Source organism: Staurois parvus, unplaced genomic scaffold (assembly GCF_062004578.1).
Source record: "Staurois parvus isolate SC_StPar_1 unplaced genomic scaffold, SC_StPar_1.0 ptg000195l, whole genome shotgun sequence".
Classification (NCBI taxonomy): Eukaryota; Metazoa; Chordata; class Amphibia; order Anura; family Ranidae; genus Staurois; species Staurois parvus.
The window spans coordinates 10,845,852-10,869,900 of NW_028317991.1; the positions used below are offsets into that span (position 1 = coordinate 10,845,852).

At 41.5% G+C, this 24,049-nt stretch overlaps 2 long non-coding RNA genes across 2 annotated transcripts in view; one reads left to right on the plus strand and one right to left on the minus strand.

The window, feature by feature from the left end:
* Window positions 1–1,345: 1,345 nt before the first annotated feature.
* On the minus strand, window positions 1,346–22,835 carry LOC149461705 (uncharacterized). Its single transcript, XR_016312799.1, has 2 exons — window positions 22,610–22,835; window positions 1,346–5,179 (listed from the first exon to the last, which is right to left on the minus strand). It is a non-coding gene; the product is annotated as an uncharacterized LOC149461705 (long non-coding RNA).
* Window positions 18,733–24,049, plus strand: part of LOC149461706 (uncharacterized) — a 94,336-nt gene continuing 89,019 nt past the window's right edge. Inside the window, exon 1 of the long non-coding RNA XR_016312800.1 lies at window positions 18,733–18,782. This is a non-coding gene — a long non-coding RNA (uncharacterized LOC149461706). The remainder of the gene's footprint in view (window positions 18,783–24,049) is intronic.

Below are 24,049 nucleotides of genomic sequence, written 5' to 3' on the forward strand. Positions count from 1 at the left end.
TAGGATTTTCTAGAGACACATGCTCACCAGACAGAAGAGGAAACAGACAGTTCCAATCAGAAGAGCTTTATGGAGGCAGAGCAGGCCAAATAGGTATTTAATGCACTTGTGTGTTCCTCTATTGTTTGGCAGTGCAGGTAGATCTGTGTGTAAAACTGTTGTGTGTGTTTTACTTGTAGTTCCACCGAACGAACGAACGAATATAACGAATCGAATATAGCAAAACGAATTTACTGAATCTAACGAATTTATCAAGCTATCAAATCAAACCACTGTAATATAAAGAAATAAGCTACTGTATGATAAATGAAACAAGCCATTGTAAGCAGTTATATGAAGAAGATTGAAGTTATTAAAGAAGTTAACTAAAGTATTCGGTGTGCTCTTTAAACCTACTGTATCCATAGAGCGGCATTGGAGGAATTACAGAGTAAAGTCAGTCTAATTAAACAAAGAAACAGCAATTGCATAATTTTTCTAATGCCACAGCGCACAAGGCACCAAAGGGTGCTGCGCCTGCCACATCACATACTTTTTCTTGCAACTCTATAAGATTATATGCTACATAAACTTATTTTAGCTGAGGTATTTACCTGTGAAATGCTACCTTGTGTAGACATCCTAAATACCACCAGATTGGATATGATGTTGGCGGCCACAGTAGACTCAGAGCTGTCACTCAAGTGACATTTCTCAACATTTTTACCCCGGATAAACCCTTGAAGTTATTTTTAGGTCTCAGGGAACCCCTGCTAAAAATCAATGTATCAGGGAACAGTAGGAAGAATGCCTCTGTAGGGGTACATTTTGACCACCAATGCAAAACAGCTAAAAAGATCTTTGATGTCATGCTGTTGGCTCCATCAAGTGGCATTAGACATGAAGCTGTAAAGTTCCATCAGATGGGAGGTCAGTCAGTTGCAGCTCAAGGATCCCTTAGCAAACTCTGAAGGAACCCCAGGGCTGCAAGGAACCTTGGTTGAGAATGGCTGCTTTATAGTATTCCTCTTTGCTCCCCAACTTGCAGTAACATAAACGTTTAAGCAGAAAGATGAGGAGGAGCTGGGCCAGCACGGAGAGTAACTAGACACTGGTGGAACAGGAGAAGGCTATGATGCATAAGGAGGGAGGGGGCACATGGCAAGAGAAAAAATAAAATATGGGGCAGAATTATACTTCAAGTAAGAATTTACAATTGTTTTTGCTTTCATCTGCATTTTAATAATGGCAACATGGTCTCCTAAAAAGGCATCTCTTTTTCTATGCATAAACTACATTTTGCACATAATCTGTAATTGCGTTCCTTTAATTTAAGAGAAAAAAAATGAAACATAGCAACAGGGAATTAATAATAAACATTAAATAGTTGTGTTTTTTTATTTTCCATTAAAACATGACAATATACTGAACATGCTAACATACTTCTGGCATGATTGTAACAAGAGCCACAGTGCAGATTGCGTGTATGGTTACATAACTGAGACGCAGATTCGGAAGCATGTCTGTTTAATGTACTGTAAATACAGACTGTGGGGTTACGGAAGTGGCTTAGTGAATCTCCCGAATGTTAAGGGCGTACAATACGTATGTGGCGTTCTTTACTGTCACCGGAATGTTTCCACTATAATCTCCAGCTCAACTGATTCCTTACACAGTACAGACCTGCTGACGACCGGCAGGAATAATGTTTTGGCCCATTTATAGCTACGGCATTGATGGAATAATTCCAATTCTTATTCCCTTTGATAGAAATGCTTTCTTTTCACTTCCAGATATTATTTAAAGAGTTTGAGACAATAAAAAATGAAAACACACTTAGAGTGGATTAGTAAGGAATTATCAGGTTGCTAGAACTGCGCGTTTTTCTCTAGAATCAATGTTTATGTGATGTCTAGGCCTGTCAGTCCCTGGGCTCATTCCAATATGGTAACAAGAGTGGGACCACCAACAGAACTTTCTGGACCCTATATAATAAAATTCATTCATCAATGACTGCTCTATAACACCTGGCACAATTTTTTGACCTTTTAAGTTGCAGGTTTAGCATCATTTATAATGCCCCATACACACTCTCAGTTTTTTTGTCCTTCAACCCGGCGGGCTGAATGAAATAAAACTGACAGATCAATGTACCAGCACAAGCGGTGTTAGTACAGCGATCTCCCCCGCTGTGCTATTGTGTCCTGACAGGGGAAGGTTGCCCCTCTGCTAGAACACACTGGTCAGCTCTTTCAGCCATTGACTGAGAGTGCTAATTGGAAGCCGATCGGCAGACCTTTTTACGTCATGCCCCTACAACAGAAGTTGGCTGCCATACACACGGACCGAATGTCGGCTGGTTTCTGTTGAATCTGATATTCGACTTGTGTGTACTGAGCTCAAGGCAGTTCATACGAAAACACATTTGTTTGACAATATACAACAAAGATACTCAATGTGAGAATCAGATCCAGGATGTACTGTACATCGTAATAAGCCATAAGTGGTTGTAGTTATTTGTTTTAACAAGTTCGTCAATGTATGATCCTGGTATTTATTTTTTTTATGCTCACTGGCTATAGAGCTCAGTTTTCATAGATAAAACCGGGGCAGGGAGATGAGGGGGAAGGAGAGGTCTCAGGAGGATCCTGATGGTTGAGATCTATACGGATAAGGGTTCATCTAAGATAGTGTTAGAAAACATAGAAATGAAGGTGGGGATGATGGTTGAAAGGATCAAGAGAGGCATAATGGGACCATTGGTTAGTGTGGACAGGAAAGATAGAACCAGAAATTGCCCTGGGGAGGTAGAGGGATGAAATGAATAAGGTCATATCATTGGGGAAGAAGAAAGGGTAATGTGGGGAAAGGGAAGTATTATGGCTGCTAGGATTGTACCACCAGTAGGCGCTTTCCTTCTCTTCAAGAGATAACCTGGGACCTATAGAACCATGCTTTGTTAAGAACACCTGATTTTTCTTTTTGAGAATGAGTTAAGTATTCCATCTTTCTTATGTCTTCTACTTTGTTAAGCCACATTTGGACTGAGGGGAGAAATTCTTTGTGCCAATAAGCTGGAATACAAGCTTTGGCTGCACTTATGAGATGTCTCAGAACTGATTTTTGTTGAATGTTAGCGAAGATTGAATTGTTATGAAGGAGAAAGAATGGATGGTTCAAAGGGGATCTGAACATTTTTAAATTGTTGAGATATTCTATGTACCTCTCACCAGAAGGCTGTAAATTTAGGGCAAGCCCGAAAGATGTGCAAAGGAGACCAACATACATGACCACATCTCCAACATCAGTCTGAGACTAAGGATGTTAACACCTGGCACTGTTGGTGTCCAGTGGCCTGTATTCCATAGCTAATAATGCCCAATTTTGCCATTGCTGGTCGTCATCAGTCTATATTGCACCCCTATAATGTATAATTCTTACACATTGGTGGCTATTTTATTTTATTATTATTTTTTTTTATTATGTTAGATTTGTCTATAGCTCTGGTGTCCAACACATGGCCAAATGACCACATGTGACCCTTCAGTACTTGCTATGTGGTCATTTGAGATCCCCAGCAGTGGGAATGAGAGCATTGATTTCCAAAGGGGTAGAAATGGCAGTGCTCTCCTGAAATCCCACATGACATGTTCTTTGTGTTTGGCAGTCTCCTACAGCAAGTTTTGACCCTTCAATAACACTTGTCATGACTACAGTCTCTGACCAACTCGGTCATCTATAGCATTGGCTGGACTAAATATTATGTTGCGACCCTTAAGGGGGCTACATTTAGGGCCCCCTATACCTCATATGTTGACAGCCCCTGGTCTATAGTGTATGCCAGTTTTCATCTGCTTTACAGTGGCAGTGAACGAGGCCTATTCCTGCTCATTTACATTTCTGGTCTACAGAGAAGTCCTATTTTCACTTCCTTCTCAGTGGAGATCTAGCCATTTTGACTTTTTTCACAGTTATGGTCTACAGTAAAGGCCCGTTTCACAATGGTGGTAAATGGTAACCTTTGTTCATCTATTGGGCCCCTTATATTACACTATGAACTTGAGGGCCAGTGATTTATGATTTAAAACACTTAAAACTTAATAAGTTGGTCATGATACTCTGCAGATTGTATTAAGGGTAGGACAGTCCAGGGGTATTCTACTTTTTCTTAGAAACATCTGCCTGTATTGGGTGTTGAACTTCCTTTCTCCTTCCCTCCTTTTGGCTTGACTTAGGCTGATAGGAGATCACTTTACAGTAAAGCCATGAACATCTTTGAAAGTTGATCCATCAATCAGACGGAGGAAGAAGGATCACCCCTGAACAGGGTGGTGTGTGAGATTCACATCCCTTCTGAATGGCTCCCCCTGCTTTTGGACATCTATGGGAGCACTGGCTGTTCTGCCCAGGTGACAGCCCTGAACAAAAAGATAGATATAGAAAGTCCACATATGGTCATTCAAATCTTCTTAGGGAAATGAATGACATGAAGTTCAGCCAGTTGTGCGCAATGAGGAAAATAATGTTCTATCCTCAAGGCACATGGTCCTGGTTCTCTCTTTGCTTTCTTCTCTTATAGGTAGAATACCATTGTTTTGATGAGCAAAAGTCAGTGATTGTGTTTAAGGTCCAGGAATCAACAGCAACACTAGTAGAGAACGAGTCCGGTTATTCACATTTTTGCTATATAGAGCTGGAGTTATTCTAGTTTTTAGGTTAAAGATGCATTTATCTTTTAAAAAGCAGCACATAACATATTGTGAACAGTCACCTATATGACAAATTAGATATTGACTATATATGTTGAAAAATATTACATGGATGATGGTCCAGGTTCTGGTATGAGATGACTGCTTATCACAGTTTGGTTTGCAAAAGTTAAAGGTGCAGATCTTTCCCCGTGATTGACCAGGATGAGACTATCTTCCTTCCATGTTCCGACTATGTACTGGTGATAGAAATCCATGGAATGATCCCTGTTTTTAGAGGAAATATGCCAATACATCACCACCAAGGTGAAGAAGGCAAAGCTAATAATAAGCAGAAGAATATAGAGCAGTTTCTGTGGGTCTTCATTCCGCTCAATGTTATTTGTGGAGAAATTGGTTGAACACTGGACGCATTGTTCCCCAAAGACGGTCACTAAAGTCATGTTGATATTTAAGGAATCCATAAGGATACTAGAAACTTTGAAAGACAGCTGTGGACAGAAGAAATAGATGTCAATGAGATAACCAAATATTGGGTTTACCTTGAAATATTTAGTAAAAGCAGGGCAAGATATTTAAAACATTTTTATGAAGACAAAAAAAATAATAGTATATAAAAAAAGTAGTTTTATACAAATGCAGTTCTTGGCGGTATATTCGTTCCACTTATAACCCACAGGGCCAGGTCTTTCATGTTTGGATATACTGTATGTACACACAGCTAAAAGTAGAACTCCATTCAGACACCAGTTCAGTCTATCCACAAAGAAAAACTAGCAGGCTTGGAAACTTGGCTGACCCATCGAAATAGAGTCACTATACATTATGGGAGAATATTTGTCTGCTCGAATGCGTCAGCATCCCATCCATTTGAAAAAGGTGCTCTAATGCAATACATGTTAACACTCAACATAATGTATGTTAACTGTTACTGAAACACCCCATAGGGGACAAGTCTGAATGAGCCCTTAATGTTTTCACATAGTTGCTGCTACATTACCATGAGCCATGATCACTCCCTGCCCATCAAGACCAGATGTAGCCCCTGCATCACCTTTTTTAAAGGACCCCTCTACCCATATTAGATTAAATGCATCATATAAAAGAAGCATTAAAAGATAAGTTCACCTTTGGGAACATGTTACATGTTCCACCCATTTTTAGGGTGGAACATGTAACATGTTCCCACTCCTGCAGTGTCTCCCCGATCTGCTGCATCCAGTGATAGCAAGTGGGGGAACCTCTCCCCATACTCGCTGTCCCTATTTTTAAAACAAGCAACCATGCGGGGCTCTGCCCACCTGGCCTCTTCATTCATTCACAGAATCCTGTGAATGGAAACTGCAAGTACCAACAGACTTTACAGCTCTCAGCTTGTAGTTCTCAATGAACTACAAGGACACTGTTGAGCCCTCCTGGTAGTTCATTGTCTGTTCCTGTCAATGTGTAACTGCTTGCCCATATGATGTACAAGCAGACAGATACACTAACAAGTCCACAGGAGTCCCGCATGGCACCAGGGATCTGCTGATCATGGGTGTAATGCTTCCCTGGCTCCTAGTAAAAAAAAAATAACAAATGCACTTTTTTTTTACCTGGAAACAGTGCATTTCTTATTTTTTTAGGAAGGTGAATTCATCCTTTAAATTGTATGTCAAGGCAATGACGTTTTTCCAGATTTGGATGGAGTGGAGAAGAATTAGTCCGCTTGCGGGTTTTACAGTTAGACAGAAAGTTCTGAAAAAACTGCAAACAAGGACAAAAAAAAATCTTGACGGGGCTCTAGCCTTCCCCTACCCAACTAAAGAAAAGCATTTTTATGTCTACCTGCACTTTTGGAAAGTTCCTCTCATACGTCCAAGAAAAAAGCTGTCAGCAGGACCATCCTATGCAGACAACCCAAAAGGTTAGTAATGATTAATGGCAAATGATTTGAACCGAACGAGATGCACATTAGTCTATGACCCTCATGTAGCAATACCCCCTTCTGGATTGCTGATGAATTTGGGTCCCCCTATAGTCCTGCACAGCCAGTCATTTAGCATTTTCTAAACTAGCTTTCATCCGGAGACAGAAATCAGTCCTTGAGCATTGGTTTTGTTGTTTATTGAGGGTATCAGAATCTGGATAGGGTAAGGGGGGTATAGGATGCCCAAGGGAACCAAACTATTCACAATCTTCTCCTACTCTGATGCAGTCTCTGTTGGAGTGCTAACCAGCAGCTCATAGTTGTACCACCCCAGACCCTAGATGAACTCCTCTTCCCCCAGCAATCTGGAGACTTTTCCTGAGCAGGGGATCTGGCTCCTATTCCTTTAAAAAAGAAACAGTCACTAGTAGGGGGCTTATCTGGTTTCCCACCAGAGTGCTCCTTCCCCTATCCGCCAAGGGGTTGCAAATGTACTCACTCAGATCCTCTCCTGTACCGCTGGCGAGATGGCTGCTGCTACCAAGCCTGTCAGCTGGGCTGTTCCTTCCCTGCCATACAGGTAGTCTTCGCTCGGCCAATGAGTCCCAAGTTTTCCTTTTTTCCAGTTCCAGACTCACAGGCAGGCCCCATCTCACCAGGTCTCCTGGCAGCCTTCCTCCTACCACCTCACATATTCCTCCTCCACACTTTTCTTCCACCACCACTCTCCTGCTTCTGAGCAGGCTCCTACACTTTTAAGGGAGTCCCGGCCCCTTGCCAAGCCTTCTGCTGAGGTCGCTCAAGAATGCAGCCAGCCATTCCTCAGATCCATCCAGTGCCTCCAATGTCCTCCTCCGAAAGCTTCAGGGCAGGGGAAAATTCTATTGGGGCTGCCCTGCAGATTCTCTCAGCCCTGACCACAATTGACCCCTCTGGCTATTACACCTGAGCAGCTAACCAGCTCCTGACTAACCATTGGGGTCTAGCTCCCTCTAGCTGTACTAGGAGGGTGCTACACTTCTAACCTTTCCACAGGTGAACCAGTTCAGAGTGGTGATAAAGCACTTGCATACACTGGGATCACCCTTTTCTATACTTAGGGCTTGTAATAAAATGCACTAATGACAGTATATATAAGACTATTCCATGTTGTGTAAAATAATCCAAAGTGTGACCAGAGTGTAATGGCATACCAGTAAGCCTAACAAAATATGCATGCGTGGATCTGTATCCCTGATAGGAATATCCATAGCAGAAGTAAACAGATGGTAGAACAATGAATAGATTTATATCACCATCTATCCAAAGTAGAATTATCCCAAAAATGTCTAAAATATGAGAATATTCAGCAGCTGCTCTAGGTCTCATAGCAAACACCGGGGGGGGGGAGTGCTCTCAGGTCAGTTGGGTGTCCTGGTATTTGCCATGTGCCTTGACATCTTTTGCCTTGGTGCGGCTTCTTCAAGAACATGGTCGTAAGAGTGATCTGTGCCAGGCTTTATAAAGTGCGTTTCAGCTTGGAATGCAGTGTTATTTACACTTTATACAAACAAAGGACATAACCATAGTAAAGTAATGAAATAGTAAGTATATGAAAAAAATCATTATCTGTATCTATTCTGAAATTATTTTTTATTAGTTTTTATATACTTATTTTGAGCACAGGGAATGGACCTTATTAGGTCAATAATTCTATATATATATTACCTAATATGGTCATATTCAATGATCCTTATGCCCAAGTATTATGTTTTCTACATAACATCCCAATTATAATTCCTTTGAAAGCCTTAAGAGTGGTAAACTCCATTTTTCGTACACTGCTATGGCAAGACTGTACCCCTCAAATTAAATTGGATCATTTACTGTTTTCTAAGGATGAGGGTGGCTTGGAACTTCCCGATCCTTGGATCCATTATTTAGCAACCAAGTTACAACATTTGGTTGGTGCCATGCACCTGGTTGCTCCTTCCCTGATGCTCTTTTCTACTCAACAACATTAAATCCCATTGGGTCTTGAATCCATGGTGTTTGGCAATCCTCACAAGCAGTACCCAATGTATAACCTCATTAAGAAAATGTGGAATAAAGAAAAACATCTTAAAAGAGTTCAGGATTCAATAGCTAGAGTCCAATTTGGCAGAATGACACCTATCCCTGAAAACCCTTCCCTTCAGAGAAGCCTATCCATCCTCCACCCAACAACTGTATTTCTACTTTCGCCATCAGCCCATCCCCACAGTCATTACCTTTTGTATCACTTGACCCTCCCTTTTAGATTGTAAGCTCTAATGAGAAAGGTCCATTGGGAGGAAGTCTTTCAGTCCATGGTAACTTGCTCTCTTAATGTATCTCAAAAATAGTCACAACTACACATTCTACTATGCATTTATTATACTCCACACAGACTGCATAGCAGGGGAGGACTGGGCCAGGAGGTAGGGTGGCAATTGCCCCCGGGCCGCTTTAATGCCACTGTGGGTGGAATGCAATAAGCTGAACTACGACTCTGAGCTGAGAGCATCTCTCTCCCACAGACCAGAGCCAGCACTTTCAGTCCCCCCCCCCCCCACACTCAGAAGGCAGAGGAAAGAGAGAGATGGTTCTGCTCATCCTCCTGCCCTCTCCTCCTGTGTCTGCCCTGCTCACACTCCCCGGCAGTGCTGTGCCTCAGGGAAAGGAGATGTGTAGGTGGGAAGTTTGAAGTCCAGCAGCAGGAAGAGGAAAGGTGCAGCCTGCCGATCCATCCAACCATCCACTGTGAGTGAAGCCTCCCCCCTTAATTCTCTCTCCTGCTTCCAAGTGAGTCCTGTAATGTAAGAGGAATTCTGATGCTTTCTTTCTTTGAAATTTTCATCAGGAACTAGCCAAATTTCAATCCGTCTATGGGCAGGCTGGTTGCATTGAAGTTGATCGATGGATCAACTTCAGCACAACCAGCATGTCAGGGTTTTTTTTTGGTCCAATCACTGTCTGCGCCAGCAGTAGTCATTGTATGCTGATGTTGGGGAAACCTCCCACTGTCAGAATACAGTAGTATGGCAGAAGAGATTCCCCCATTAAGACTGACTGTGATAATGGGTGATTTTCTTTCTTTCAACCTGTGGTGGCTGTGTGTGTCTGTGTATGTATGTACAGTATGTATATATGTGTGTTTCAGCTTTGGGGTGCACACTTTAATGGAATAGGCTGTGCACACCTATGCCTAAAGGCTTTTGGGTGAAGAGGTGTAACAAGTCACCACTGCAGCCCCCCGGCTGCCCCCTGTTGGCCAGTTCGGGAACTTGGAGTCACTGCAGTGAGAACTGTTTAGTCCAACCCGCCAAGTGAGCAGAGACTACATGGAGCGGAGATTCAGCCTGGGATAGGGGTCGGGAGGAGGCCGGGAAGAGGGAAAGTGGGATGGGGGCCGAGTCGCTGCACCATGGGCCTCTGGGTTGTCCTTGCCCCCTGGGCCAAAAGTTGCCAGTCAGCCCCTGCTGCATAGGATGGGAATTTTGACAGATTCCCTGTGTACTAGATGCAGAAGGGACCATGGAGACTTGATCCATTTATTGTGGCAGTGTCCAAAATGACATACCTATTGGAAGGGGGTGGCTGACACGATTAACTCTGTCTTCCAGTTTACTATCTCACTTGACCCTAAGTGCTGTATTTTGGGTATCCTGGAGTAGAAGCTCGTAAGTTAATATTAGTGCTCTGGAAATCTGAGGATCCACCCTCTCTAAAGAAGAGGATTAGATGTGTCAAAGATACCCTGAGACTAGAACGTCATATACGCTTACTTAGGGGTCATCCCCGTAAATTTGAGAAACTATAGACAAATTGGATAGATGTACCAGGTCTTGTTCCAATGGATTTGATGATGGTTAGGCTTTTACGTGTCAATGCTGCGTGAAGCAGATAAGCAGCTGTCCTTGTTGTTTCATTTACATGTATGCATTATGTTTTAAGTTGTTACTTACAGATATGCTGTGGTTTAGACATGTGCGGTTCATTTTGTTCCAAATCTAAATTTGGACAAATTTTTCATTATTCAGAGATTCGGAAGTATATGAACTTCTGAATTACAATAGTAACGATTTTAAATGAATCCAAAAAAATAACAAAACAAAATTTTGCCCAAAATTTTAATTGATTTCGAATCAAATTAAATTTGAAAACAAGAATAAATTAAATAGAATAGAAAATAAGGGAATAAAAGAGAAAAGAAAAGAAGATAATAGATAATAAAACAATAGAATAAAAAGAACAGAGTAAACTAGAACAGAATAGAATAGAAAATAAAAGAAGTGAATGAAGTTGAATAGAAAATAATAGAATAGAATAGAAAATAAAGTGATAGAATAGAAAAGAATAAAGTAAAACAGAATAGAATAGAAAATAAAAGAATAGAATAAAATAGACTAGAAAATAAGAGACTAGATTAGAAAGAAGAGAATAGAAAATGAAAGAAAAGAATAGAATAGAAAAAACAACAGAATAGAAAGACAATAGAATAGAATAAATTAGAATATAACTGTCTTCCGAAATTTACATTTCAAATACCACAAATTTGAATAGAATAGAACAGAAAAGTAAGGAATAGAATAGGAAAGAATAAAATAGAAAACAGTAGAATAAAATATAAAGAATATAACCATCTTCCGAAATTCGAATAGAATAAATTAGCGTTGGAATAGAATAGATTAGAATAAAACAGAATAGAAAAATTAATTTAATACAACAGAAAAAAAATGGAATAGAATAAAAGGGAAGGTATATAACTGTCTTCTGAAATTCTAATTTTGAATAGAATACATTCAAATACAATAGACTAGAATAGAATAGAAAAGAAAAGAATAAAACAGAATATAACCGTCACCTGAAATTTGAATTTGGAATAGAATAAATTAGAATTTGAATAGAATAGAATAGAATAGAACATCAAATAAAAGAATAGCAAAAACAATAGAATAGAAAGAATATAACTTCCGAAATACGAATGTGGAATAGAATAAATTTGAATTTGAATGCCGATTTGTTATTTTCATTGCAATTTGAATTTTCCGAATTTGGTTCATTTGAATTCAATTCAACCGAGTTAGGAAAATTCTAATCGAATTTGAAAAGGAATAAACTAAATGAATTCCGCAAATGAATTAGACAATTTTTTTTGTTAGGTTTACAAACTTTTTTTTATTGGAAAAATGAAAGACCTTTAATCTACAGAGTATATCACCATATGCGACAGTACAAAATATACAAATGATTGTAAATTGCATAAAACAAAGAAGTCAGATCAAAACAGCAAGAAAAAAGAACAAAAGAACATGGTCTATCAGCATCAGCAGAAACAACAAGTGTGTATATCGCAAGCAAATAACCAATCTAACAATATATGCCGGTGCAGTTTCTAAACATCCCACTTAAGATGCATCCTATCAAGCAGGGTATACGTTCCATAAGCATCACCATATCAATTCTCAGCATTACGGATGCCAAGGGGACCACAGGGGATTTCCAATGTAATGCCACTGCCCACAAGGTGGATACACAAATAGTATGGGTCAATCTCATCAAATTCATAGAGACACCCGGGATAGGCGAACCAAGTAAACACATCTGCAATAATAGATCAACAGGAGATCCCACCAACGCAGACGTGACCTCTAAAATCTTCCTCCATAGCTGGGAACAAGCCCAAAACATATGCATGAGAGTTCCAGCAAGGCCCCAACCCCTAAAACAGAGGGTTGAGGCTCCCGAAAACATAACATGTCATTTAAATGGGGTGTAGTAGAAACGGGTAAGGATCTTAAGGGCTGTCTCATGGACTGATAACGATCTAGATCCCCTAAAAAAGATTATCCACCATGGTGTCCCAATCCTCAGCAGAGAATGCTGTATTACAGTCAACCTCCCATTTGATTCTATAGCAGGGAAGAGAGGCATAGTATGCAGCTAGTGACAGGCGATACAGGTCATAAATGAGGCCTCTGCCTCTGGGTGAGTCACGGCAGATACGTTCATAAAAAGGAAAGCGGGGAAAAAGGCACCAGGCTAAAATGCAAGAGAAAAAAATGACGTATTTGTAAATGATATCAACAAAAGTGCAGCGCTGGATAATAAAGTCTGAAAGAAAGTCCACTAAAGTCTATTCATAAAAACGTGCCAGATGACAAATAGAAAATCAATGGTGGCGGTCCGTGAAGAAAAGCAGAAATGCGCACTCAACAGAAGACAGATGTAAGTAAGCGGTATGCATCAAAGCCCATAGATCCTCAATCAAGGAGAGAACTGGTCCGGTCAAAGTGGGTTGATCTTCCCTTAAGGATACAGTGCTAATCCAAAGCAGATCCTGGTAGCCAGAGGTCTCCTACAGCTGGATGGACGAAAGGGGTCTCCTGCTTAAAGGGGGGGGGTTCCTCTTCTTGGTAAAGGCCTGAATTCTCAGTATAGGACTCTGCAAAAAGGTACTCCTCTCAGGGAGTCAGGGAAGGACGCCCATAGTGTAGTATTCAAAGAATCAATTGTTTATTAAGGACAATAGTAACAACTTTGAAAAACGTGTCATCCAGGTGTAAGGGTTGAACTAACCCTAGAAGATGAAATAATGGCCACCAGGCCTCCATGTGGCTCCGGCGGCGTAGCGTCTCGACGTCCAGGCTCCTGCTTACACGTTACGTGCGCACACACAGCCTGGACGTCGAGACGCTACGCCGAGGCGCTAGCCGCGTGGAGGCCCGACGTAGTCCTGCAACAGCTGGAGAGCCGCAGGTTGCCTACCCCTGGTCTAGGCGATCGGAATCGGACGGTGTCCTTCCTCCCTCCCTCCCTGTAGTCTTTTGGGACACTTGAAGACTACAGGACCTTTCATGAAGTGCCACTCGTGCATGTGCAGTGGGTACCCGGCTGTCAAGCCGCAAGCATTCACAGCCGGGTGCCCACACTGAAGATGCCGGCCTCCTGGAAAACATATGTGATCCTTCAAAGACATGTTAGCCAAAAGCAACTCATCGGGGAACTTATTACCTTGTAGGACCCAATTAAACATCTCCACCAGGTACGGTGCGAGAAGTGCTGCAAAATGTTTATAATAACTGGCAGAGAATCCATCTGGACCTGGGGCCGTAGATCGTTTCAAAGTGTTAATTACTGTAAGAACCTCATCTAGTGTGCATGGGGTGTTAAGGGCACAAAGCTGAGACGAGGTCAATGAAGGAAGCGGTATGGAGTCAAGAATTAGACCAATTTAAGTGTACAAAATTATTATAACGAATCGAAATGAAACGAAACAAATTTTTTTGTTCTGCACTACGCATATCTACTGTGGTTTATACTGTATGCTACAAAATGACAAGCATATTGTTTTCTTTGTACATGAAATGCTTTGGTTTTGAACATTTTTTCTAATAAAACATTTTTTTTGATAAAATAAAAATAAATATATATATATATATATATATATATATTCTATTAGGTCAATGATGTCACGAGCATCCCCGCCCCCTTCATTAACCATTTAAAGTCTAGACACTTTCACCCCCTTCCTGTCCAGGCCAATTTTCAGCTTTCAGTGCTATCACACTTTGAATGACAATTGCGCGGTCATGCAACACTGTACCCATATTAATTTTTTAGCATTTGTTTGAGACAGATAAAACTTTATTTTGGTGGTATTTATTCACCACTGGGATTTTTTTTTTTTGCTATATAAATGAAAAAGTCCAAACATTTTGGGAAAAAAGGTGTTTTTTTAATAAAATTTTGCAAATAAATAATCTTTCTTCATAAATCTTGGCCAAAATGTATTCAGCTATTTTTTTAGTAAAAAAAAAAAACAAAATAGTTTATAACCAAAAATTATAATTTTTCAAAAAAAATTTTAATTTTTATATTATTAGTTTTTTTTCAACATACCGTCACCGTAGCAGTACAGTACTACTCATGGGGGGTGATGAAGATTTTTTATTTCTTTTTTACACTGATTGCTTTCACACCCATAAAGGCTGTAAAAGCAATCATTTCTCCTTCTCTCTGGCTGCATTCCTGCAGCCATTGAGAAATACTGTGAGAGCTGTGATTGGCCACAGCTTGTCACATGGTACAAGGCTGTTGTAAATAGCCTTGTACCATGTGACCTCTATGATCATTCCCAGATTTCACAAGTAATAAGCAATTATGTCAGGAAGCGACATCTTGTTTACTACTATGCATGTGATTACTGATTGGCCAATCAGGGATCACATGAATCGGGACCTCACACAGCATTCCCATACAGCGATCTGTGTTCCTCTGGACAAAGCAGGCACCGGGTCGCGGTACTGCGCACTCCCAGGGAGCGCGCACAGGCAGTGAATGCGGGGACTATTTATAAAGTGGTTAATATGTGGCTGCAAAGGGAAGAATTCCATTACTGCAGTTGATTGGGCCAGCAGCCTGCTATCATATGAATTGAGCTCGGTTCGAACCTTAGCTCATCCCTACTTGTCAGTAATACATAGATTTAGGGAGCGCAGACTAAAAAAATTCACATCAAAAACAAAGAGCACAAACAGGGGAAGAAATACACTGTATGTACTAAATAACCACAAATAAACATAATAATAAACGTTGCTGTTTTTTCTGTGAAACAAAAAAAAAGCTTTAAATAAATAATATAAAGCCACTAACAAATAATATATATAAATTACAAAAAAAAGGAAATAAAGAAGGAAATAAAGAAGGAAATCCATCTTATCTACACTGTCATTAGTGTAATTGGCTTTATTACATTAGTCCTAATTATAGAACAGGGTGATGCCAATTTGAGTGAGTGATTGGATTTCGCCTTATCACCATTCTGTGAACTTCTTCACCTTGCTGTGGACAGTTTAGAAGGTTCATGGACTAATGTGCATCCAATTTGGTGGATTTACTAACTTGCTGTTAACCATTTCTAAACATTTGGACAGTCTGCATGGCAGGAAACTGTTGCAAGTGCATCATGATTTCTGTGGTCCATTTATTCACAAGATGAAAGCAGTGATTTCATATAATGTAGTCAACTGGTTGTAGAGTTACGCTGTAGATACAAGCTGATTTTTCTAGTGTCACTTTCTATATGAATATTGATATCTAATTTATCAGCTATATTAGGAGACTATCCCTGGAACTCATCATTCAGCATTTGGGACTTACATTTGCTCCTGCATTGAGGTTCTGTTGAAGACTCTATAATGTGAATTATTATTAGAGAGTGTAGCTCTGATTTATGGACCACTTTTCTTTTCCAATCATTTTTTATTAAAGTTTTAATGACACAAAGGTAAAACAGTACAATGCAAAAGGAAGAAAGTACTGGTACACAATGACCACGTTTATGTATGTCATTATTCACAGAAATTCCGCTATATAACAATTTGGACTGATACTGCATTCCCTGAAAATAACTGTCAGAACCACTTAGAAGGATCCTCTTAAAGCGGAGTTCCATGTTGAATAAAATAAAAATAAGTCAGCATCTACAAAAACTGTAGCTGCTGACTTTTAAAATACAGACACTTACCTGTCCCTCGGTCCAGTGGTGTCCTCACAACCAGGGGTGTGTTTACTACAAGGCAAGCAAGGCATTTGCCTAGAGGGGCATTTTTCAGGGGGGGCAGAAGAGACGGAAGAAGGGGGACACAAGTGGCATAGGGACCAGGTGGGATCCGACAGAGACTTCGGGCTGCTTGACGGTGTATGCAGAGCCCGACTCTCATTCCCGGGGATGTCCAGAACTGTGAAAGCGAGTGTCTTTCTCTCTCTTGCCGGGGGAGGGGGCTGGCTGGTGTATGGGGGGCAATGGTAGTGGGAGGTGGTGTTGGTCAGTGTCAGTCTTTCTCCATGGGGGGGAAGGGAGGTGGTGTTGGTTGGTGTTAGTCTCTCTTTGCGAGGAGGGGGGGTGTTGGTCAGTGTCAGTCTCTCTCCGCAGGGGGGGGGGTGTTGTTTGGTGTCAGGCTCTCTCTGCAGGGGGGGTGGGGGAGAGGGGTGGTGGTGTTGGTTGGATCACTTTGTGAATGGTCCCCCAGTCTTCTGGGGCCTGTCACGTGTCCCAGAATACTACGGGGAGGGGGAAGGACAAGCTCCACTTCCAATTGCCTTAGGTGATCGCACCGGAAGTAGGAGCGGGTACCTGTCAAATTCGGGTACCCGACCCCCCCCCCCACTCCCCAAAGGTGCTAATCCTTAACGAGGAGCAGGGGACAAAGCCTTAAAGTGAAACTTCCCTTTTGGGTGGAGCTCCGGTTTAAACAGGGGTCTCCTTCGTCTGAGATGGGAGATCGCCCCAAACTTTGATAAGTCTTGTTATCTGATCCTTCTAGCTATATGATCAGCACTCAGGGAGGAAAGCCCATATCGGCCGACTAGCGGTCCCACAGCCCTCCCCAGACAGGCAGACATGGACCATTTTTGGATGATAAGACTTTAATGTGTATAGCTGGGGTCTTCAAACTATCTAAACAAAGGGCCAAATTATGGTCCTTCAGACTTTAGGGGGGGGCAAAATGTGGCCAGGCGGAGTAATGGGAGTAAACACTACCCCGTTTTGAATGATTGTCATTGTGAGTAAGAAAATTACATACTGTAGCTTCTATAGTCAGTAGGGAGGAGGATTAGTGCCCCACCATTGGTATCAGTGGGAGGAATGGTGCCCCATCATTGTTATCAATGGGAGGCATAGTGACCATCAATGGTGTCACTGGGAGGAATAGCTCCCCATCACTGGTGTCAGTGGAAGGAATAGTGGCTCATATCAGTGGGAGGAATAGTGGTGTCTCAGGGATAATGGAAGCAAAGGGCCAACAGTTTGCAGACCACTGGTCTATAGTATGATTTGCCTCATATGCGGATTATTGTCAAAAAGGAGTGTGCAAAAGGAGGTTTTTGTGACAAATGTCGATGTTGATATTTGTTTACTTTTTTTTTTTTTTACTAAATTGCTGGGACCCCATAATATTTTATGGTTTTGGGTAAATGCTAGTTTTTTTTTTTAAATAGATGATTAAAGCTATATTTTATGATATTTGTTACTGTGTTCCCAAATCTCATATTTAAAATATCTGAGAAATAGTTCCTTTTAGGTGGGTAGACAACAAGGATAGGTAGAACTAGAATGGATTCCAACAATCAACAATAATTGGGGCTGTGTCTAACAAAATGGCACCCTTAGGCCAGCACCTAGAACAGCAGTGTAAGGAAGGGAGGGAGCACACCTAGCCTAAACCGGTAGGCCTCTTGCACACTGCTGCCAAAAAACACAGCATTTTTAGGCATACGAGTATTTTTTTTTTTTTACTGATGTAATTGGAAACCATTGTTTTCAATGTACACATACTGCATATAGATCAGTAAGAAAAAAAAATGCAAAAATCTGCATTGCCAGTCGGTTTTTCTTATGTGTGTACACCTGTACATGTGCAAATATGCACATATGCCACACTCGCTTGATTAAAATAAAACGTAATACATTTTTAAGTGTGCATACATGTACATGTTTATACGCATAAATACGTGCAAATATGCGCAAGTGGTATACAGCCCATCCTTGCGGTACATTTTTTTTTTTTTTTGCAATCTTCTGCCCCCTCTCTGGATATTTGTGGTTAAATTCAGCAAATCTCTGTAGGAGAAATTGTGATCAGGGATTGAGGGAGTCAAAACACTACAGCTCAAGAAACAATATTTCCTTTCTCTAGTCTGGTGGTCTTTACAAACAGAATGAAAAATATTCAGCATACTTCCTCCAATACCACATTGCAGTTTTTACTAATATAATCACATGATGCAAGGGGCTGGGCTTGGTTTAAAGGACATCATCATTCAGGTGCTTCTAGCTCAACATGATGTCTATGCACAGCCCTGTCCATAGTGCTTCTAATGTTTTTTTTTTCTACTGGGGTATGGTGGTTCTTTAAAAAATTTTTTTTTTGTGAACTCAGGTTCCTATTTATGCTGTCCGGATGGGCTATAAATACAGTGATTTAATCCAGTTAAATTAGGGCAGACCATAGCATTTGGACAAATGTTTATATGTTTGACTCAGGACAAATGGTTAATGTATATATCACATCTGTTTGATGTTAAACATTCCATGCAGTATTTATGAAGCATCCTGACTATGTTCTCCACAGGCAGCCATATATGGAGCTCCAACAGACGTTCAATCATTCGCAGGAAATGTAAGAACTTCTTTTTTTTGATGTGTCTATAATAAAGGAACCACCATTGTAAAGTCCTTCAGCTTTGAGCTCTTCCAGATGGTCTATGGTGTGATTGTGAACTATATACTTATACCAAGAGAGATAGGCAAAAATAGAAGCCACTTAGAGTTGATGCACACATACAAGAACTATTCTACCTACCAAAGGACCCCTATTCTGTTCACGTTTGGTCAAGAAAATACCCCCAGCCTGCTGATTGGTCAATGAAGGTGAAGCAGACCATTGATCAGGTTCTCCTTCTGCTCACTTCTCTTCCCATCAGCTATGAAGTGGAGCCTAATTGGCTCCTGGAACCAACCTTTAGTTTCCAAGTCTAATGTTGGCCATAGACTGTCAGTCAGCAGGACATTATATTCTGACAATGGGACCCTCCAATACACAGATTACCGGTTGCAGCTGCTGATTGAGAAATCATTTTCAACATATATCTGACAAAAGTTAAACAAAAGAGCGACTGGCCGATCGAGAAGGACAGTCACACTGATCAAAATTCGGCCTTAGCTTGCTAAACCAAATTTAGATCAGTGTATGGCCAGCATAAGTGGCCAGGGTTCAAAGAACATTAATACCAAGGCAAAAGCAGGTCCAGTACTTAAACTTGACATAAAAATGTGATTAAAGATTTATTTAAATTCTTTGCTGTCACAGATATGCACAATGTGGGTGGCAGGAGGTTAAATAAATCTTTAATGATATGTTTTAGGTCAAAAAGCACAAGTCCCTGTCTTTGTCTTGGTACTCGCACTTACTGATTTAAAAACCCCTTCATGCCCGGCTAGAACTGGTGTACTTTAACCCCTTTGCGCCTCCCAGGCCTTTAAGGGGTTTGTGATGCCAGGAGGTGGGACAGGATTTAGGGTCATGTGAACGCCGTGATTGGCTGTCAGAGGGTTCACTGCACAGTGACCGAGCTGTCAGAGACAGCTTTTTTCTGTAACAGTGAGGGGAAGTTTGCAGGACTGGCTCCCAATTATGTGACCCCTATCGCATGATTGGCTGACACCATAAAATCTTGCCTCTTTAAAGTGGAAATACACTGCATCTGAGCACTGCAAACCAAAAATACTATTTAATGAATTTATTGTTATTCAGAGAAAAATTCCCCCATGCATCCGTGCTTTTTTTTTGCTAAGAAATCACTTTGAAAAACACCTCCCTAGAATGTTTGGCTGTGGCCATCTTGCATAAGGGCAGATGGTTCATGTAGCATTTACTTCCTTGAATCCATCAGCCCTTAGCTCAGGCATATAGGCAGGAGGATGTGCTTAGCTCAGCAAACCCCTCCTTCCCTCCTGAAGACTTCTGTGATGTATGATATCATTTGCCTGAGCCTAAAAACCAGAAAGTAACTGAAGTTTAAAACAAGTAAATATAATATACTATACTATCTATTTACTAATGCTACCAGCATAAGGATCACAAAAATCAAGGTTGATTTAAAGAGTGAAATTCTGCTTTAAGGGCCAACTCCCCCACCCCACTCTAAAGCTAGCAATACAATGCTATATTATCTCTTCTTTAGCCTAAGAGCAGAACTTGAGAAAATTTGTTGATTCCCACATCCATAGCGATTCCCCCATTCACCATGTGGTGGCTGCTTAAATACAGTCGTGCTGCTGATCAGTGACTGCATTTGATTTGACAGGATGCAGTCGCTGTTTGGCCAGTCATTTTTCAATGTGGCTCAGTCAATTTTTAGACTTATGCTGAGCCAAGGTGATGCCTTCCAGGCCACACAGGTTGGATTTCTACTAAATAAGCCAAAATGGAAGTAATCTATGGCCAGCTTAATTAATTGCTGGCATAGAAACTAACTAACTCAACTAACTAAAATTCCCCATTTACTAACCTAAATCCATGGCCACGTGACGTTCTGGTTCCAAGTCTTCCCTTTTCTTCTGTGTACAAAAGGCGGGGTCAGTCTTTGGTTGTCCATATCACTACCTAAATAACTTGGACTTCTTCTCATTGGCTCTCCTACGGTGTACTCTCAGGATGGATCCAGAAGGCGGGTCTCGGTGGGGAAGTCAGTAAAAATGGGTTTTGCCTAGACATGGGCTATAATAACTTAAAGTGTAACTATGGGCAACATAAAAAGTGACCTCCTTCCCCAGCACTACATTCTATGTTTTTCCATATTCCTCCCTCTATCTACCTACGTTATATCCCCTTACCCTTCTCTGCTCTCCCATTTAGAATAACACCCCCCACACACCCACCCACTCTCCTTTCCTGTCCTTCCATTCACCCCCTCTTGATTTTCTTATTCCTACATTCTTGGCCTTAGAAATACATCAGAATCAGAGGCGTCCCTAGGGTTAGTGTCACTCACTGCGACTCACTTGGTGACACCCCCTCCGACGATCCCCGCAGAATGGATTGGATCTGCGGATTGAGCAGAATGGATCGGAGTCTGATCCATTATGCTCCCCAATCCGCAGATCCTATCCATCCTGCGGGGATCGTCGGCTTTCTTTACAACATACCTTTTCGTGGAGCGGGTCCAGTGTCACCCCGTATAGGTTGCATGCCGACGATCCCCGCAGGATGGTTTGGATCTGCGGATCGGGGAGCATAATGGATCGGACTCCGATCTATTATGTTCCCCAATCCGCAGATCCTATCCATCCTGCGGGGATCGTCGGCTTTCTTTACAACATACCTTTTCGTGGAGCAGGTCCGGTGTCACCCCGTATAGGTTGCATGCCGACGATCCCCGCAGGATGGTTTGGATCTGCGGATTGGGGAGCATAATGGATCGGACTCCGATCCATTATGTTGCCCAATCCGCAGATCCTATCCATCCTGCGGGGATCGTCGGCTTTCTTTACAACATACCTTTTCGTGGAGCGGGTCCAGTGTCACCCCGTATAGGTTGCATGCCGACGATCCCCGCAGGATGGTTCGGATCTGCGGATTGGGGAGCATAATGGATCGGACTCTGATCCATTATGCTCCCCAATCTGCAGATCTGATCCATCCTGCAGGGATCGACGGCTTGCTTTACAACTTACCTTTTCGTGGATCGGGGTCCGGTGTCACCCCGTGCGGTAGGTGTCACCCGATGCAGGCCGCACCCCCCGCACCTGCCTCGGGACACCACTGATCAGAATATAGTATATTTAAATCACTATATTTATATATTGGCATAGGCTTATACCCAGTCATGCCACACTTTCCTGTGGAACTCTCCTTTTCCCCTCAACTGATGGATAAAAGAAAAAAATTGGGACAATGTCAAGGAAGTATTTTCACCCTTAGTAAATGATAGCAGATTGCCTAATATGGTTCAAAGAATGAAAAAAATTAGCACCCTGATCAGCCGTACTCTGCTATTTGGGCTAATATGAAGGAATTGGCCAATCACTTCATGTTACGATTGTAATGAGACTGCAATGTTGTCTTAAACAATATATGTCATGCTCTATATGATGACTTCCTTGTTGTCTACTTTAAATAAAACATTTATAATAATTAAAAATGACATATAGGAAGTAGACTTGCAGGATCAATGAGTAATACATCTATGCTGTGTCAATGATACTGCCCTTTTTTTTAAGCTTTGCTCATAACTCCATTTCAGTTTAACCAATAAAGATTATCACTTAAGCTCCAGTGTCACAATTCTATACATGCATACAAAACAATATACATAATAAATGCTATTTGCAAAGTTGATTATTTTGCTGCCTTAGTTTTCAATATCCACCCTAGCCAAAAAAAAAAAAAAAAGTATAAAATCTGAGTTTTAGTTAAGAATAAGGTTTTAGGAGCAGAAAACTTACCTTACTGTTTGTTTAGAGGTTGTATTGGGTTTCTGTTCATAAGAAGCCGCACGGGACAAATGTAGTTTAACAAAGCTGCTCCATAAAGCACCGGGCACTGGAAACTAGCAGAGTGCCAATGGAAGAGAACGAGCTGAGCTGATTACCTGTCTGACCCAGCTTCCAGATAGTGTCAGAAGGAAAGACACGAGGACTGACAAGGGTGGTGCCCAAATCTGCTGCCACTTGTACCTACTATTTTACATCGAATGATGTAAGATGGGAAGTAGGTTTGAACATTAAATATTAATTCCTGTTTTGCTACATAGGTGTCTTAAAACCTGACCAGGAATGCAGCAAAACATGTAAATCTAAAAAAGAAATAGTCACTGGTAATAGGTGTCAGTAGCCTTCAGGCAGAGTGTGCTGTATTGCAGTGATGTTATAGTAGGTTTGCCACTTAATCTCTTTGAACCCAAACACATATTAATTACACAGGTTCTGAGGCTAATTTAATGCAGATAAGGCACTAAGTGAGCTTAATTACCACCTTACAGTGTTACTAAACCTACAACAGTAAAATCAGTCTGTATATGCAGTAAAGCATGCTTGTTATACTCACTGTGGAACCTAAGGGGTTAATCCTCTCCCATGTGTACAAATGTTGTGTGATCCTGTCTTCTCTGATCCTCCCCTGATAGAACAGAGCCTTCAGGGCAAGCTGCACATGCTCAGTTTGGTATGTATTGCTTAGAAAGTTTTTTTTTTCTTGGGAGAGTGCATGTGATCAGCACAGAGCCAATCAGCACTGTCCAGACAGAGGGTCAGAGGTCCTGAAGCCTCATAGGACAATCAGGAGAGAATGGAAACTGCTCCTACAAGCTTTAACCACTGTTCAGCTGGACACTGATAGAATTCACAAGACTTCTATATACTGCTGTTGAGAAAAGGTATTTTGCAGTTTATATTTACTAACATAATTGCATTTCCATGTTCTGTGTACTGTGGGAGACCAGATATAGTGAATGCAGGGTCCTGGGAGACCAGATATAGTGAATGCAGGGTCCGGGGAGACCAGATATAGTGAATGCAGGGTCCTGGGAGACCAGATATAGTGAATGCAGGGTCCGGGGAGACCACATATAGTGAATGCAGGGTCCAGGGAGACCAGATATAGTGAATGCAGGGTCCGGGGAGACCAGATATAGTAAATGCAGGGTCCTGGGAGACCAGATATAGTAAATGCAGGGTCCTGGGTTTAGTAACACTTTAATCAGCCACTGGGAGACCAGATATAGTGAATGCAGGGTCCGGGGAGACCAGATATAGTGAATGCAGGGTCCTGGGAGACCAGATATAGTGAATGCAGGGTCCGGGGAGACCACATATAGTGAATGCAGGGTCCGGGGAGACCGGATATAGTGAATGCAGGGTCCGGGGAGACCAGATATAGTGAATGCA